The sequence below is a fragment of the Myotis nattereri genome (genome assembly GCF_964212035.1).
Source record: "Myotis nattereri genome assembly, chromosome: 10".
In the NCBI taxonomy this organism is placed as follows: domain Eukaryota; kingdom Metazoa; phylum Chordata; class Mammalia; order Chiroptera; family Vespertilionidae; genus Myotis; species Myotis nattereri.
Window position 1 is genome coordinate 30,745,026 of NC_138085.1, and position 5,360 is coordinate 30,750,385.

The window sequence follows — 5,360 nt, forward strand, 5'->3', positions numbered from 1 at the left end:
TGGAGAGGGCCCAAGGAACATTGCTGGTGCTTGACCAGAAGTTCCAGACGGGTTGATAATGTTTCTGGGAGAAATTGAAACTACAGATAGATCAGGTATAATACCTAGGTTTGGTATTATAAGCTTTTTGCAGGAGTAATAACATTTTGGGCCTGAGGTTTTCACTTAATTACACAGACTTCTGGATTGGTGTTATTTTCCCCTTCCAACACTAAATATTTCCTTTTTAAAAAATGTTTTTATTTTAGAGAGAAAGGGAGAGAAGGGGTGGGGGAGGGGGAAGAGAGGGAAAAAGAGAGACATCTATTTGTTGTTCCACTTATTTATGCATTCATTGGTTGATTCTTGTATGTGCCCTGACCACGGATTGAACCAGCAACATTGGTGTATTGAGATGATGTTCTAACCAATTGAGCTACCCAGACAGGGCCTCCAACACTAAATATTTTACTCCATTTTCTTCCTGTTCACTTGGTTTCTGATGAGAAGTTAGACATACTTTTACCCTTTCTCCTATAGGTAGGTGTTTTTTCTCCTCTGGCTTCTTTCAGGATTTTCTTTTTGCCTTTTGTTTTCTGCTTTTGTTTGTTTGTTTTGTTAATCCTCACCCCAGGATATTTTTTTCCATTGATTTTTAAGAGAGTGGAAGCGAGGGAGGGGAGAGAGAGAGAAATATCGATGTTGAGAGAGACAAGTCAATTAGTTCTCTCCTGCATGCGCCCTGACTGGGCCCAGGATTGAACCTGCAACCCAGGTACATGCTCTAGACCAGGAATCAAACCCTTGACCCTTCAGTGTAGATTTTTTTTTTTTTTTTGTATTATGATGGATGTTCTCAAAACTTCCTGGATCTTTGGTTTTGTGCTGTCATTAATTTTGGAAAGTTCTTTAGATATTTCTCGACTCTGTTCTCGTTCTTCTGGTGTTACCATTATGTGCATTTTATCTGTTAAAATGGTCCTACAGTCCTCATGCTACCAGAAAGGGGACCAAATCCAGGTCAGGTCTGCCTCGGGCAGCCATAAAGAATGGGTCCTTGACTTCCTGCAGGAAAGATGTCACAACATGAGTCCAGGTGATTTTGAGAGCACATTCATTAAAGCTGGGGACAGTGAGAGGGGGGAGGGCTTAGGATAGAAGCAGCAGCTCAGGCTAGAGCAGCTGCTGTGGTTCCCTGGAAACATACGGGAGAGAAATGTGCCCAGGTGGGACTACTGTGGCTCGCTGGAAAGTCAGAGGATGGAGGAAGCAACAGGGGCGAGCGTAGGTGGTCCTGTGCTTTGGCTCTGTAGAGGCGTTATAGGAGAGAAGCGAGCCAAGGCGGGGCTGCTGTCAGCTCAATAAAAAGTCAGAGAAAAGGGGGCCCTGGAGACCACCCAGGACAAGCTGTTGCTTCCCACTGCTACCAGGTTGCAGGTCTCATGGGGACCCTTGGAGTTGAGGAGAGAAAAGTGAAGGAAAGATGTGCTCCTGGGATGGAGAGCAAGCCCTGGGTCCTTCGTCCAGTGGGTTTTAAAGCCTAACCGGTGTGGCTCAGTGGATAGAGCATCAGCCTGGGGACTGAAGGGTCCGGGTTCGATTCCAGTCAAGGGCACATGCCTGGATAGCGGGCTCAGTCCCAGCATGGAGTGTGCAGGAGGCGGCCGGTCAATGATTCTCTATCAGTGATGTTTCCATCTCTCCCTCTCCCTTCCTCTCTGTAATCAATACAAATACATATTTTTTAAAAAGTAAAGGCTGCTAATTTAGGGGAGTTCTAAGGGGAGGATTGCAGTAGAATACTCATCAGTTTTACACTTATGGGCCAAAATGAGATTTAGTCCCTTAACTTCCTGTGTCCTTGGGTGTGGTTGGCACAAATGGCAGTAATTGAATTTCTGCTATTTATCTTCTTGAGTAGAGTGATTTAAGCTATTTACCATCTGGTTGGAGAAGAGTGTAAACTATTTACTCTGAAGTGTCTTGGTGCCCTAGCTGGTTTGTCTCAGTGGATAGAGCGTAGGCCTGTGGACTGAAGGATCCCGGGTTTGATTTTGGTCAAGGGCACGTACCTTGGTTGCAGGCTTCTCCCTGGCCCTGGTCAAGCAACCAGTCAGTGTGTCTCTCACATCCATGTTTCTCTCTCTCTGTCTCTCTCCCGCTCCTTTCCTCTCTCTAAAGAAAACAAAACCAATTAATGAAAAATGTTCTCAGGTGGAGATTAACCCCCCAAAACAAACAAACAAACAAACAAACAAACACCTGTCTCAGTTTCCCTATTCCACTTGTCCTGGCTTACTCACTCAGATATTCTGTTTTTGTTTTTTATTCTTTTTTTCTTTACATTTCAGTTTGGGAAGTGTTGATGTGGGGAAGAGCACTTAATAAGAATAGAGCTGCATGGCTGGTTTGGCTCAGTGGATAGAGCATCAGCCTGCAGACTGAAAGGGCCCAGGTTCGATTCCCTATCAGGGCACATGCCCAGGTTGTGGGCTCCATACCCAGTGTGGGCATGCAGGAGGCAGCCAATCCATGATTCTCTCTCATCATTGATGTTTCTCTCTCTCTCTCCCTCTCCCTTCTTCTCTGAAACCAATACAAATATATTAAAAAAAGAATAGAGCCACAGTTGTTTAATGATTATTCACCTTACTGTTAAGTTTAATCAAATAATTGAATCATACCCCCCACCCCTGGGAACTGACCTTTAGACCAGTGGTTGCCTTACAACTTCGGCTTCATGTGCTCCTCCTCCAGCAACCCTAACACTTACTAACTATAGACAAGAGGTTTTCTTGCAGACCCTGGGAAGTGAGAATGTGCTGCAAGAAGAACATACATTTGAAAAGCAGACCAAGAACAGGACTCTCTCTTTGCTGTGCCTGGACCCTGACCCCCTTCCGGGAGTTCTGCCTCGGAAATGCTGACCATTCTCCAGTCCCAGGAACAGCTGAGCTATTTGTAACATCATAGATTAGCCACCGTGTTAGCGGCCTCGGAGCGCCTTTCCCTGTTACACTTGCAGCTCGCAGCTGCACACAGTTATCTTCTCCCTTGTGCATAATCAGCAAGTCGACAGAAAAAAGGGAGCTCAGAATTTCAGGGTGACCGCCTGCTATCCCCACACAGCTGGCATTATTGCAATAAACACTCATATGTGATTCAACCCTGTCTCTGCTTGATTTGGCTCAAGTATTGACAGGCAGCCTCAGACCTGTTTTGTCCGGTATCAGTCTCTATTGTTATATCTTGAAGCTCATTGATTCGGCCATGTCCAATCTACTGATATGGCTATCAAAGGCATTCTTTTAGATATATACTAGAGGCCAGGTGCATGAAATTCATGCACTTGGGTGGGGGTGGAGGGGTCCCTCAGCCCTGCCTGAGCCCTCTTGCAGTCTGGAAGCCCTTGGGGGATGTCCGACTGACAGCTTAGGCCTGCTTAGACACAGGGAAAGTGGGTCTAAGCCAGGGGTGGGCAAACTTTTTGACTCGAGGGCCACAATGGGTTCTTAAACTGGACCGGAGGGCCGGAACAAAAGCATGGATGAAGTGTTTGTGTGAACTAATATAAATTCAAAGTAAACATCATTACATAAAAGGGTACAGTCTTTTTTTTTTTTTTTTTTAGTTTTATTCATTTCAAACAGGCCGGATCTGGCCTGTGGGCCGTAGTTTGCCCACGGCTGCTCTAAGCCATCAGTCGGACATCCTTAGTGCTGCCGCAGAGGTGGGAGAGGCTCCTGCCACCGCTGCTGCGCGCTCGGCAGCCATGAGTCCAGCTTCTGGCTAAGAGGAGCGCCCCCTGTGGGAGGGCACTGACCACCAGGGGGCAGCTCCAGCATTGAGTGTCTGCCCCCTGGTGGTCAGTGTGTGTCATAGCGACTAGTAGTTCTGCCATTTGGTTGATTTGCATATTAGCCTTTTATTATATAGGATATATATATATATATATATATATATATACACATATATATATACATATATATATATATATATATATACATACACATATGGAGAAGGAGAGGGAGAGTGAAAGAGATATATGGAAACATCAATGATGAGATAGAATCACTGATTAGCTGCCTCCTGCATGCTCCTCACTGGGGATCAACTGCAACCTGGGCATGTACCCTTGACCAGAACCGAACCTGGGACCCTTGAGTCTGCAGGCCGAAGCTCTATCCACTGAGCCAAACTGGCTAGGATTCAAAGGCATTCTTTATTTCTGTTACAGTGTTTTTGATTTCTAGCATTTCTTTTTTATTCTTTCTCAGGGTTTCCATCTCTCTGCTTACATTATCCCTCTGTTCTTGCCTGTTGTCTACTTTTTCCATTAGAACCCTTAACATATTACTGATAGTTATTTTAAATTCCCTATCTAATAATTTCAAAAATCTGTCATATCTGGATCTGGTTCTTGCTTTATCTCTTTAGACTGTATATACAATTTATTTTAACATGCTTTATATGAAAAAGGGGTCACAGACTAGACCTGACAAACTCAGGGAAGGCCTGCCTGGTGGGCCTTACAGGCTCTGAGACCTAAAGTGACCACACAGGGTGGTCTGAAATGAAAACCTTCTAAAAGCGAGTCATGGCAGACAGTCACATGCCCGGCTCCCTGGACAAAGGGCAATCTTCACCTGAACTGAACCTGTTTATTGTCTGTTTGTATCTAAAATAACAAACCTTTGGAATGTCAGGGTCATTTCCTTTTTCTAGACCCCTCAGGGCACACTCACTGTACCAGAGCAGAGACCACAGAACCCCTCATTGTTATTGTGTTAATTGTTGACTGTGAACTATCCTATACCCACCAATGTAAAGAAGTGTCTGTATGTTTTATGCAATCCCAGAGATTTCGCTGCTTTGCTTTCTCCCGCCTCCCAAACCTATCACCAGTGATTTTATGTAACCCCTTTATGACTTCCCCTTTCATTCTAATGTATAAAATAAGGTGCAAAACTGTCATTCTCTGGAGCATTTTCTGAATCCGTTGAGATTTTGCTTCCTGGCAATTGTCTGGCAGGAGCAATTTGGCTCAGATAAACTTATGAACACTCTTACAGGTTTGTGTTGGCAGCGATGACAACAGCACAAGGTGTTATAGACTGGAGTTGGATCAGCCACCTCAGTACTTGAATTCTGGCTAGGAAAGAATTCAGAGCCAAGACTCAACTGTATGAGTGCGGTTAGTGTGAAAGTCGCAGAGGTAGAAGAAATGGGTGTAAGAAACAAGTTACAGAGGCAAGAGAAGGATCCTTGGAGTTTAGGAGTGAGGAAGATCAAGGTAACCTGCCTGGGAGGAAGGGGAGGAGGAGGGGACAGGCACAGGTGTGATCCTGGGGAGAGTGCACTGGATCCTCTACCTTAAAGGG